The sequence below is a fragment of the Chrysochloris asiatica genome, unplaced genomic scaffold (genome assembly GCF_000296735.1).
Source record: "Chrysochloris asiatica unplaced genomic scaffold, ChrAsi1.0 scaffold00244, whole genome shotgun sequence".
Taxonomy (NCBI): Eukaryota; Metazoa; Chordata; class Mammalia; order Afrosoricida; family Chrysochloridae; genus Chrysochloris; species Chrysochloris asiatica.
Window position 1 is genome coordinate 1332642 of NW_006408762.1, and position 14343 is coordinate 1346984.

The window sequence follows — 14343 nt, forward strand, 5'->3', positions numbered from 1 at the left end:
AGATGGTGGCTCCTGGAACAGCTGAGTGTCTTGATCCAGAAAATAATGGATTTCTGGATTCTCCTGCAAATTCTCCAGCTATAAACCCTCCGAACCTCCAAACATACCTTTATATTTGTTACAGAGTTCCAACACCAACTCATGAGTCCTCTTGACCCAGTATTCCATGTTGTTGATGATGTTAGTCTGTGATAAAGTGGCCTATCTATTCATATTTTCATATCCTTTTCTTTCAGGAAGAAAGTAGGTTTATCTATTTTATACATGGAAAGGTCATCAACTTTGAAAATTCCTTTTCTACAACAATATGAACTGCCTCAACTTTGGAAGAAAATAAAACTTATCTGAAATTTTATGTTTTTGAGAGCTCATGGGATGTCTGAAAATTATTTTATAATTAAAAAATTTAAAAAGTACATCCTGATCTTGAAAAAAGTGGTGTTTGTATGCTGCTTGGGGATTATAATATTAAAATGAGGGCCAACAATTTTGATGTGCATTTGTGTATGTGTGTGTGCGTGCATGTGTATGTTCGAGTTTGTGTGAGTATGCTATGAATATCAGACTTATAATTGTCCAAAATCATGTTTATATAGCATTGTCATTCATAGATCTGATCATATGCACTAAGTAGATGGGCATTATGAATGCTAGTAAGCAACTCAAGCTTTGATTTCAAACATATCTATGTTGAAATTGTATACATTGTGACTAACATGGCATGACTAAACTAACATCTCTGATTCTTAAAATTTGTTCATTTATGTAATAGAAATTAAAACAAAAAAAACCTATATCTTTAGGGTGTTGCTATGATTAAAGTAAATAATACATCTTTTGTTATTGTTATGTGCTGTGGAGTCAGTTCTAACTCATAGCAACCCTGTACAGGGTTTCCGAGGCTGTAAATCTTTATGGGAGCAGAAAGCCTCATCTTTCTCCTGTGGAACTGCTGGTAGTTTCAAACTGCTGACCGTGAGATTAGTAGCCTGATTTGTAACTACTACACTACCAGAGCTCCATAATATATCCATTACAAGGGCTTAAAATAATATCTAAAGGATCTCTGGTGGCACTGAAGGATAAGCACTGAACTGCTAACCACAATGTTTTTGGTTCAAACCCATGAGCCTCTGTTCAGGAGAAAGATGTAGCTTTCTGCTCCAGTAAAGATTTACAGTCTTGAAACCATGTTCAGGATCATTATGAGTCAGAATTGACTCAAGGGTAATAGGTTTGGAATAATCATATCTGATAATTGGTAGTAGTGATGAATGTGTTCCATTGAGTCGGTTCTGACTCATAACAACCTTGTATAGGGTTTCCGAGGGTATACATATTTACATGAGCAGAAGGCCTCATCTGTCTCCCACAGAGCAACCAAACTGCTTACTTTGTGGTTAGCAGCCCAGCTCGTAATCCACTACACTACCAAAATTCCTTGTGAGAATTGGTATGCCCTACAAAAACCAAACCGACTGACATTGAGCCAATTCTGACTTATAGCAACCTGGTATGGGTTTTCCAAAGTCATCAATCTTTTCAGGAGCAGAAATCCTTATCTTTTTCTCACTTAGTGGCTGGTAGTGTTGAACCACTGACCCTTTGGTTAGCAATCTAAAGCACCTCACAAATTCAAGCTATTATTGGTTCTGTTGTTGTTGTTGTTATAGCTATTGTCGATCCCAAAATAAGTAGCATAGAGATGTTGTTGTTGCTGCTGTTAACTTCCAACCCATAGTGACCCTTTATAGAGTTTCTGAGGAGCAGCTGGTGAGCTTGAACTGCAGACCTTGCAGTTCAGACAGACTTAAAAGTCCGGTGCATCAACCCACAGCGCCACACCAGGAGTCCATTTAATATGATAGTGAGTCAAAAGTATTGGTACAAAATCATGGAAACCTTTACTAATTTAAAAAAAAAAACAACAAAACAAAATGTGAAGCTATTGTTCTTAAACATATCCTCCATCTAAATCTAGATATTTCTGAAGGCGGTGTTTCCATTTCTCTAACCCTTTCCCAAAGAATTTTGCACTCTGATTTACATCAAAATGGCTGTATTTGCATCCTCCAAGTTCTTAAATCCTGTTCTTTTTAAATGTTCTTTGAGTTTTGGGAACTCAAAGAATTTTGAAGTGGCAAGGTCAGTGCTGTTGGATGAATGGCATAAGGTTTTCCAGTGAAATTATCATAGAATAGCACTCCATATCCTGTAAGAATGAGCAGCTGCATTGTCATTGTGATGGGAAAAAATACAAAAATTCTCCAGTGTAACTTTTGTGATTTTTTTTTTTTTCTCACCTTGCCGTTTTCAGTTTTCTTAAAACTTCTTCATATAAGGCCCCTTGATAGTCCTGTGTCCTTTGAGAAAAACTGTTGGGATTGCTCCTTTGAAATCCCCCAAATCAGTCACTATAACTTTCTGAGCTGTTCTCTGCCTCAAATTTAACTGGTCAAACATATCGCCTCAGAAGCTGCTGTTTTGATTGGACCTTCTTTTTGAAGGTACCCTAATGAAACTAAGACAAGCATATTACTGAGAGATCTTGTCTACAGCCATCTGCTAAACAAAGAGACATGTTTAAACAGGTTCTGTTCAGAATAAACCTATGTATGCATGAACTAAGGAGCTCTGGTAGCATAGTGGCTACGAGTCAGGGTGCTAATCTCACAGTCATCAGTTCGAAACTACCAGTAGTGCAATGGGAGAAAGGTGAAACTTTCTGCTCCCCTAAAGATTTACAGCCTTGGAAACCCTATACAAGGTTTCTTGTATAGGGTTTCTACCACCACCACCACCACCACCACCACCACTATGTATGAACTGGAACCCTAGTAGTAGTACTTTTTTATTTTCCATCATATATGTAAAATACAGTGAACCCTGGTAGCATAGTGGGCTGGTAACTGCAAGGTCAAAGGTTTGAATCTACCAGCTTCTCTGCAGCAGAAAGATGAGGCTTTCTGCTCCCAAAAAGATTTATAGCCTCAGAAACCCTATACAGTGTAGTTATGAGTCAGAATCTACTCTACAGCATACAACCACCACTGCCACTTTATAAAGTACAGTGCCTAATAAATACTAAGTGCTCAATAAGCCATATATTAAAGTTTATAAATTTTGCTCATGCCATGCTCACCATATGTAGAAACTTAGATATCTAATGGGAGATTGATGAATCACTTGTACTGAAAATATAACATCCCGGTCATTATTCCACAACAATTCACTTGTCTGTTTGCTTTTGACATTTCCTTTCTATTTATATAAATCTGGTAACTTTCTGTATGCTTTTGAAAAATGTGCTTTATTTACTTTGCTTTTAGTCATTTCACCAGATATCATTTGCCTTTACTTCCTTCCATCATTCCTTCATCTTTATTTATTCTCCACATATATCTCATGTATTGGAATTTGGAATAAATTTTATTAAATAAGTGAATCATTTCTTAAACACTTATTCAAGAAGAAATGATATGGAGTGTGAATTGTGTTTAATATGTAATTCATTGCCCCAAAAGGACTCTGTCTATCAATTGGAATTTACCCATTTCTTTTTCTTCTTTAATTAATTAATATATAGGTTTCAATTCTAGAGTCTACTTGGTATAAATTTAACACTGATATAGAAATGGTCAGCATTATTCATATGCCAAATTCAAAACTCACTCTGCAGAGAACAAACTAGTCTCAAATAGTAATCATATATAATGTGTAATATCTGTGGAAAACTTTACTTTTACATAAGAATATTGAATACAAGAACTTCAATTGAAATTATTTTTATTTACATAAGAAAAATTTATATAAGACTTTTGAAAAGTGTGTTGCTGAGTCATGCAACTCTGTATTACGGAGAATACACATTATTCTCTTTTTAGACAACTTGGGAGATTGATGAGCTGACCTTTAGTTCATACATTAAGTTACCCAACTATCTGACTGAACATAGTAATGTAACCCAGAGCACTTTATTTGTGCTTCATCATTCACCACACACTGTAGTTATTTATTATCCTCTGCTGTACATTTCTGCACCCTCTGGCACATGCTCAGATGAATTATGCCTAAGATTACTAAGTAGAAACTTTTATTTTTCTACTTCTACCAAAGTTTATTGGTATAGAAATTACATCAATGATGTATAATTAAACATACCATAAAATTCACCCATTTCCTCTTTAGCTTTTAAAATATTTACTTTTTTTTGTAACTATAGGTATGTAATAAAAAGCTTCATTATTTTTGAATTATTCACATATGGAATTCAGGAACATTAGTTATGTTTATCATATTGTTCAACCATTATTGCTAGGTGCTGTTGAGTTGGTACGAACTCATAGGGACCCTATGTACAACAGAACGAAACACTGTCCAGTCCTGTGCCAACGACACAACCATTTATATGCTTGAGCCCATTACTGCTTCCACTGTGCCAGTCCATATCTTTTGGGGTCTTCCTCTTTTTCATTGACCCTTCACTTTACTAAGCATGATTTCCTGCTACAAGGACTGGTCCCTCCTGATAAAATTTTTGGAGTATGAGAGATGATATCTCACAACCCTGGCTTCTAGGAGCATTCTGGCTGTACTTCTTCCATGGTACTTTTGAATTCCTGGTGTGGCGCTATAGGATAAAGCATTGCTTTGAACCAATAAATAAATGGAACATATTCCATGGTCATATATTAAATGGCTTTGTATTTATTGTTAACATGTACTGTGAGGTAAATTAGAGTGGGCATTTTTGACTGCACAAAAGTGAAACCAAAGGCACCCAACATATAATTTTTTAAAATCTTTTGATCAATAGCTTCTTTATTCTGTAAAAGCTTATGAAAGTCATATTCATATAAACACTGATGTTACAAAGTATAGGGAAAGGCAAGGGAAGAAGGAAACAAAAACCTCTACATGTCTTGCTAATACTGTTTCACCAAAGAAGACCATAATACTTTGTCCCATATTCAATCACTTATATAATAAACCAAAAATAAATCTTCTCTGGAAGATACACAGCTCCTCTTTGAGACAGCAGGGAAGAGGGACTGGGTGTCGGGGTAAGAGGTTTTATTCTTTAGGCAGATCCTCTCAGTCATTATAGATATTGCTGCACTGTTAATAAAGCATATATGCTTCTCTGTAAAGCATTAAAAAAAAAAAAAATGCCACGGATGAGATGGCTGAGGCCTCAGCTCAAGTATCTCCAAATGCACTGATGTCCATTCCCTGACCTTTCTGTGTGTTATTTCTAGGTTGTTTTCAGATCAATGCCATTCTCTGTTTATGAGTTTCTGTGGTACAAGCTTTTTTTGTAGGGTCGGATTTCTTCAGAGCCAAACCCTGGGATCCACATGTTCCACTGGCGCTCTAGATGCAACCTGACATCTTTCACCTCCAGGGTGCTGGACTTGTGATGCCTGGCAAGCTGGCAGGCTGCTGTCACCACACTCTCAGTAAAGTCATCAGCAATCTACAGCAGCATCTCCTCCACATCTTCATCCAACTGCTCATTAGGATCCACTTCTCTAACTAAGTCTTGTAATTTCTTCTTTGTCAATACCTGGTTGTTTTCAGGGCTTAGTCGCACTCCTATGCCAGGAGTGCCTGGTATCTTTACTACTGCAGTGCTATTGGCCATGGAGCCTTGTTGGAGGGGTACTGGCAGGTTCCAGTTTTATGGATGAGAAATTGGAGAGGTTTATTATAGCTGAGGGGCCAAACTGGTTCATAATCTGTTGAGCCCAACAAGCAGTTTTTATGAGAAAATTGTTGTTGTTGTTAGGTGCCATCAAGTTGGTACCCACTCATAGCAACCTTATGCACAGCAGAACGAAACACTGCCTGGTCCTGGGACAACCTCAATACTGTTGCCATTCTTGAGTCCATTGATGCTGCCACTTGGCCAATCCATCTTGTTGGGGGTCTTTCTCTTTTTCTCTGACCCTCCATCCTACCAAACATGATATCCTTCTCCAGTGACTGGTCCCTCCTGACAATATGTTTGAAGTATGAGAGATGAAGTTTGGCCATCCTGGCCTTCAAGGAGCACTCTGGCTGCACTTATTCCAACACAGATCTGTTTGGTCTTTTGGCATCCCATGGCACTTTCAATATTTTCCTCCAACACCATAATTCAAAAGCATCCATTCTTCTACGGTCTTCCTTATTTACTGTCCAGCTTTTGCATGCATATGAGGTTATTGAAAATACCATGGCTTGAGTCAGGCACATCTTTTTCCTCAAGCTGACATCTTTGATCTTCAACACTTTAAAAGTTCTTGTGCAGCAGATTTGCCTAATGTAATACCTCATTTGATTTCTTGACTGCTACTTCTGTGAGTGTTGATAGTTGATCCAAGAAGAATGAAGTCCTTGACAACTTCAATCTTTTCTCCTTTGAGAAGAATATGGTTTATTGGTCCAGTGGTGAGGACTTTTGTTTTCTTTACATTAAGATGCAACCCAAACTGCAGGCTGTGCTCTTTGATCTTCATCAGTAAATCTTTTAAGTCCTCTTCACTTTCAGCAAGCAAAGTTGTACCATCTGCATATGGCAAGTTGTTAATGAGTTTTCTCTAATCCTGATGCCACATTTTTCTTCATATAACCCAACTTCTCGGGTTATTTGCTCAAATGGTTTATTCCAAAACAGAGTTAGAAATGAAAACACATTAAGTTATAAATTGCAAAGGAAGAAAAGGGATGTATGATAAGCTGTAAACACAGTAAATTGCAAAGAGAGAAAAATGATGTTTCACAATCTCTCCAGGTCAAGGAGAACCTCATCTAAAGAACACTAGGGGACCCTCAAACAGTGGACTGGAGACTTGGTTGGAACACTAACTCTGGGCAGTGCTTCCTGGCCCAAGGACCCCTTGCCTTTATTCTTCTGCAAAGGTTCCAGAATCATTTCTTTTGGAGAGACAGCAGATGGGTGACTAGCCTGTTTGACATGGCTCCAAAGGTATTTTCTCGCTTCATTTATCTAAAGTTCTGTCCGCAGTTTACATTGGTTGTTCCAGGTGTTGATAGAACATTATTTCTGGTGATGATGTCAATTATTGTTCCCAGGTTTCAGCCAGCATTACTGCCCCTGGGAATGTGGCCCTGTAGTGGTGCCCAAATAGGGAAAGAACAACAGGGACTCCATCTTGGAGGAACAGCTAACTTAGCTATTTCTTCTTCAGATGTCAATACAACCTAAAGCAATCTACATATTCACCACAATTCCCATAAAGCTTCAACAGCCTTCTTTTCAGAAATGGAAAAGCCAATCGTCAAATGTATATGGAATGGCACAGGGCCTTGAATAACTGCATCAATCTGTAAAACACTTTTTTCTTTCTTTCTTTGCTTTTGAATGGAGCTCTTGATTACAAAATATCAAACTACACTCAAAAACGCTGTAGAAAACAGCAGTCATTGGCACAGCATGGAGAAGCCCACAAGTAAGGACAGATAGCAGCAGCAGATGGCAAGAGGTGGGAAGTGATTGATTGCAGCAGTGGTTACATATGTTTACAGGAAGCTAAAAATAGCAAGCAGGTTATACCCTAATGATAGTATAGGTTACACTAGCCACTACCTTTGTGGGTGGCCTCAATGTGTTTGGGTTCAGATTCTACACATCAACACAGTTTTTTCCAGTTAAGAACTCTTGACTTGCACCAATCACAGGGTGGCTAGTTTTTCAAAATGCTTTTGTAAACACTATAGATGTACTGAGTGATTTCAGGAGCTCTACATTTCAGTGACCTTATAATTGGGGTTTCCTGGCTGGATGCATAGTCAAAATCCAATTACCATTAGTAAGCTTCAGGAATTGGTATGCATGTCCTGCCCTTCCACATGCCTCTTGGCAATTGTATAGCATTGTGGCTTTGCAAATTGCTAGAAACAGTTTCAACATTTAAATGACACTCCTTAATGAGTCCTGGTGTGGCACTGTGGGATAATGCATTGAACCACAAGGTCAGTTTGAACTGCAAGGTCAGCAGTTCAAGTTCACCAGCAGCTCCTTGGAAACCCTATACAGGGTCGCTATGAGTCAGAATTGACTCTAAGACACTTAACAACAACAACAACAATCTGAAACTGAAGTTCATTTTCATTGGGAATATCCTTCCATGTTGCAATGAAGACATGGCATTCAATTTTTCTGTCTTCTACAAGAATCATACTGAGAGGGATGAGGAAACTGAAGTAGAAGAAATCAATATTGTTTTTCACAGCCACCTGCAGGTAATTTAGAGGTTCCATCTTCATGACTGAGCTTAAGTTGTTGAGAGGCAGGGAGACATCAATGCTCTGATTTGGCATCAGTGGTGTATGAATGGTCACAGGAGTGCTGGGGATGAGACCAAAGCTATTCTTGTTAAACTGGATTGCAAAGTCTGTCATGTGTTGCAGAGCTTTGTTGGTAAAATTCTTTTCCATATAGATGTGCCCTTGGTGGTGAGTGAATGTTCCTGAAATGTCCAAACCTTTAGCCTTTACTGCAGGCAGCCAAACAGACTTAAGAGCCACATGTCCACTAGGTGCCATGCCTATTTATGTGGAGAGTTCAAAAAGGTCATCATACCACTACTGATCACAGCAGAAGTTGGTGAAGGAGCAAAGGATGCAGGTGCTGATGATGGGATGGAAGACTGCCCAACTGCCATACTTCCTCCAATGCCCCCACCAAGGTCTTATTCACACATACTAATGTCAGACTTTCTAGTCCTCCTTCCAAGAGATCCACTGCTCCCATCTGCATGGAGGACACCTGTGCCACATTGATGGGTGGACCAAGGTCAAGGTTCAGAAGCTCACCTTGAGAGAGGGAGTCTGTTCCAGGTTGGTTGTTGTGGTGGTGCTTCCATGATGAATTGGCAATTGTTTGCGGTGGATTCCATGACTTCCTTCTACAAAAGCCTTATAGTTTATGGAGGCCAAAGAACCGATGTGGCAGATTAGTTCATCCAGCAGAGTTGGCTCACTAACATCTGTTTCCTCAAAGATCAATGTTTTCTCAAATAAGACTACTTTTTTGACTGTGACAGTGTCTGTTGAGAGAGGGCATCAGTAAACACAGCCCCGGTCTCAAGGGTCAGGGTTACCAGAATCCTGGGTTGCAAACTCAAGATCTGCTGTACCAGCTCCTTCATTTCCGATGACTTCTCGAGAAACAGCTTCACTATGGCAGTGAGCTGCTCCTGGGTGCTTTCATCATGGAAACCCTCCAGGAAGCTCTCTAGTATTCATCAGCATTGTCAATTCTTTCAGTATATTCACCCATGATCCAAATCATAGCTGCTTGAGCATCTGGTTCATCTTGTGAGTCTAAATTCTCACACAGAGTAGCAATGATACTTGTGGAAGATGTCCATGATGACAACAATTCAGTTGCCTCTTGGACCACTTAATTTACTTTAGGCTGGATAAGATCAAGCAGCGTGCTCACACAGCGCTCTGTAGATTACTTCACCTTGATTGCACATTGTCCGGTAGCTTGCACAGCTTTACGAACAAAGTCAATACCTACCTCTGTGGCATATTTCTTCAGTTCTGCCAGAAGCTAAGCAATGTTTGCCTGAGATACGTCGATTGAATCATGATGTCCAGCTTCTTTAGTTTAGCATATATGGGCTCATTGTACCTCACAGACTTAGATTTCTTGCTTCAAGATTTTATGTCTTTTTCTGGACAATTAGGTTGATGTTCCTTAAGGTAATGTGTCTGGCTCACCAGACAGCAAAGTGAGTGGAGGGGCTAACTTCTTTAGCAGCATATTGTAGTAGTCCTTGGGTAACAACTCCAGAAATTTCATTAGGGCTTTTACTGCCGAGAGTACCACTCTTGAATTGGTATGAGATGGCCAGAGAGTTAACTGCTTGCAGATGCTCTGAGCCTTTTGGTCATCTTTGGGTTGTAATTAGATAGGCAGTCTAGGATGAAAATCTGGGCCCATTCAGTGCACCTGTTCAGGACTGTCAGCAGTTTATTAATGTTCTGTCGGTTCAGATTGAGGAGATTACTATTTGAGTGAGATTCACTGATTTCAGATAAGGCTGATACAGCATTAACCACCACCATTGTATTTGAATCTGCCATGAGATCTTGCAAAAAATCCAAGAATCCCTGATCTCCCACCATTTGCGTATTGATGTCATGGAACTTTGCCACACAGACAGCGACTGTTTTCCGATCATAGGGGTCTTCATCCTTTAAGCATTTGCAGAGGGGCTCATGGAGATATTCTGTAATCTTGCCCACCTGGATGTAGCCCATGGTTCAGAGTGCCAAAGGCTTGAATCAATGAATTGAGATATTCCCAGTCCTTCATAAAGCTTTTGACAACCATGATGGTCATGTTTGGCTGACCCTTGGCATAGTTGAAGTATAGACACAAAAGCTTCTTTAGTTTCAGGTTATATCAGTCTGCATACAGTTCACTACATCTGTAAAGAGAGAGCTAGCATCCTTTTTCACGGTCATAGCAGCAATCACTTTCTTCACAGCCTCTTTCCTCTTTTCTTTCTTTTAACTGTTGAGCTTAGCCTTTAATTCATAGATTTCTCCTTTTTTATTGGTTGTGAAGTCGTTGGAGTCAGTGCACTGGAGACAAGGGCTGGGGAGGTGGCAGCAGCCAGAGAGCATGGCCTGGGTGTTGTTGTAATGGTTTCCTGCCCATAATGATTTCCCCAAAATCAGTCTTTAAAACTATGATGCAAGTAGGAAGACCCACATTTTCTGATCTCAAAGCATTGCAAAACTAATGTGATCAAAATATCTGATGCAGGTATAATGATAGACCTATAGATCAATGGAATGGAATTCTGAGTCTGGTAATAATCCCTTACATCAACTGATTTTAAGCTAGGATTCTAAGCCTATACAATTGGGAAAGAACAACCTCTTTAATAAAATGGTACTGGGACACTTAGATGATTTCTAATAACAAAAAATTGAATCCGTATCCATGTCGTACTCTATACAAACTAATGTTTAGAATAAAACTTTGGGGTAAAATTTTGGACCTAGTTTTAAGCAATCAATTCTTAGATATGAATGCATGAGCAACAAAAGACAAAACATGTAAATGGAACCTAGTTAAAATGAAAAGTTATTGTTCATTAAAGGATTTTATCAAAAAACTGAAAATGGCATAATGTAGATGAAGCATTCTGGTCTAGTCCCCCCATCCCCAGTAAGAATCGGTAGGGCATAGGCACAATGTGCACACAAAAAAGCCAGAGAGACAATGGTTTAAGCAAACAAGAAGATTTATTAAAATATAGACATTTTCACAGACAGGAGAATGCGCTTCTACCTTGCAAGTGAGGGGAATGCTGAGTGGGGTCTTTGTTTAATTTTTTATGCTGTTTTCCTCCACGGTGGGCTCCTGATCTCCTGATCCCTACATTTTCCTATCATTATTTAGGACCCATAATTGGTCATTTCTTCCTGGGTTTGAAGTATTTCTTTCCCATTACATCAGTTCAGTCTTTGTCTTTTCTCCAAATGCCTGATTTTGGTGAAAGTTCCTTTTTCTAGCTTTCCTTTTACTAGAATCTCCTGACAGGCCAGTTCATTTCCTGCATTCTTTGTGGTTGATTCTGAGGTTAGTCCTTTTTAACCTGTTGTAACAGTGTAGCATTCCCCTCTTAGAGAAAGGAAACCCAGATGCTTTAGAAATTTGGATGATGACTCATTAGCTGCTTCCTGTGGGAAAGGGTGTATTTGGATGGCATGGTTTCTTGTCACTCTTATCTGCCATACCGTTTTTCAGAGTGGTTGGACCATTTTGCATTCCCTCCAGCAATGTAGGAGGGTCCCAGTCTGTCCACATCCTTACCAGTATTTATTGTCCTCTGCTTTTTTGAAATTTGCTGTTACTGCTGGTGTGATATCATATCTGATTGTTGTTTTGATTTGCCTCTCTCTAATGGCTCTGGTATCATAGTGGTTACGAATCAGGCTGCTGACCTCAAGGTCAGCAGTTTCAAACTACCAGAGGTTCCGCAGGAGAAAGATGAGGTTTTCTGTTCTTCTTTTTAAGCAGTTCTTTACTTTCCCAGGTGATCTTTCCATTCCATACAAAGTTTGTAATCATTTTTTCCATCTCTTTAAAAAATGTAATTGGAATCTGAATTGGGATTGTATGATATCTGTAGATTGCTTTGGGTAGTATTGACCTTTTCATAATGTTAAGTCTTCCTATCCAGGAGCATGGTATCATTTGGACCTCTTCTTGCAGGTTTTGAATTATTTCCATAGTATTTCTATCTTATTTGATTGTTCCTGTAGTACTTTCCTAGCTTCTTCCTTTTTTGTTTTTCAATCCCTCTGTGGAGCATTTGGATGTACCTCAATATCAATCTCCTGAATTCCTTCTCAGGCAGTTCCAAAGCCTGCTCTCTTTCCAATGGGAAGTCTAGGTCTACCTGCAGCTCATTTGTTTCAGCTACTCTTCTTGTTTCTGGTCACATGTCAATATCCTCAGTTGTTTCTTGGGCATTTTCAATAATTAGATGAATGTATGTTTACATATTATTAAGCTTTCTGATTGCCTCCAGATAGATGTGATCAGAAGATGGGCCTCCCTTTTCACTTTTCTTGTTACTCAATTCAGAGTAACTGTAGCACGTGTTGTCTGTCTATCTAGTCTATAGCAGCTGGTATTGATTCTTGCCTGGATGGTTGTATTTTATAAGATGTGATTATATCTTGGCTATATGACCACCATTTCTGTCTCTTCTTGGGTAACATAAGAAGAGAAATAGCACCCCCAAGATAAAAGGGGGACCAAAAACAAACCAAAACAACAATAGCAGAAAAAAAAAAAAACAGATTGGATACTACAGTCTATAATCACAAAAAAAATCCCCCCCAAACCCATAGCAAAATATGAGTATGCCTTTAATCTTTAATGCCCCTCTCTCTGCCACCTCAAGCTGTTTGGGGAAACCATTCAGTTTTTTGTTTATTTGTTTTTAACTAAGTTTTTTTACATACAATCTTAGTACATACACTGGACTAAGATATTTTAAAAAAAAAACTTTTTATTCTGAATTGAAGGAAGGTTTACAGACAAAATCATCAGTTTTACATTCAACAAATTAAACACTTTGTTTCATCTCAATGATTGCAATCCCCTCCATGCAACAATAGTTATCCCAGTTCCTCCCACCCACCTTCCCATCCCTTCTCACTTTTGTTCTTAGGTAAATGCTATCCTTGTGATCTTGAATGGCTGACCATTCCATGCTGAGCATATCTTACTAGTGTTGTTATCCTCACTAAGTATCTATTTATTGCTTGGTTGATTATTGGACCCTGAGGGTGAGCTCCTTTCCAGACCTGAAAGGTGGTCAAGGTCCATAGTCTTGGATTCCTCCATTTTCTTTCTGACCAGTAAGCCTAGTCTTTTTTTAAAATCTGCAGTTTTGAGTTTTGTTCTACATTTTCTGCCACTCTATCTGTGACCATCTAATGTGATCTCTTTCAGAGCAGTTAGTAGTAGCCAGGCACCGTCTTGTTCATTTGGCCTCAGAATGGTGGAAACACATGTTCACATGTTATGTTAATCCATTGGACTGATCAATTCCAAGCCTCTTCAATTCTCACCACTCTTCTTTCTTCTGCACCTTAGATGGCTGCTCATGAGTTTTTAAGATCCCATATGCTATTCACCAAAGTAGGATGTAGACCATTGTCTTGCAGATTATGTTATGCCAATTGACCATGGTATTCCCTGAGACTATGGTGCTGAGCCCCCAGGCTCATATGCAAGTGAATGTTGAACAATGAATAAGGAAGATTGTAGTAAAATCAACGTATTTTAATTATGGTGTTGGCAAAGAATATTGAAAGTACCATGGACTGCCAAAAGAACAAACATTATCTGTCTTGGAAGAAGCACAGCCAAAATGCTCCTTAGCAGCGAGGATGGCAAGACTTTGTCTCTTATACTTTGGATATGTTACCAGGAGGGACCAGTTCCTGGAAAAGAACAACATGGACTCAAACATAATTGTGAAGGTGGCACAGGACTGAGCAGTGTTTGTTTCTTTTTCTTTTCTTTTTTAATATTTATAGTTTTTATTGTGGATTAAGTGAATGTTGACAGGGCATATCATCAGTTTTACATTCAACAAATCATATACCTTGTTTCACTATGCTGATTATAATCCCCTCCATGTACCATCAGTTAACAGTATTTCTCTCTATCCACTTTAGCTTTTTAAAAAACAAACAAACAAACAAACAAAAAACCACTCAGGCATATATAATAATTTATATCTCCAAAGAGCACATTCTGCAAGTCTGCTCCTGGCCACCAGCTCTTAGTCC

General features: G+C 38.9%; 2 pseudogenes; both read right to left on the reverse strand.

The window, feature by feature from the left end:
* Positions 1–5265: 5265 nt before the first annotated feature.
* Positions 5266–5735, reverse strand: LOC102833594 (annotated as a pseudogene).
* A 1953-nt stretch (positions 5736–7688) lies between these two features.
* Positions 7689–14343, reverse strand: part of LOC102839280 — a 17616-nt pseudogene continuing 10961 nt past the window's right edge.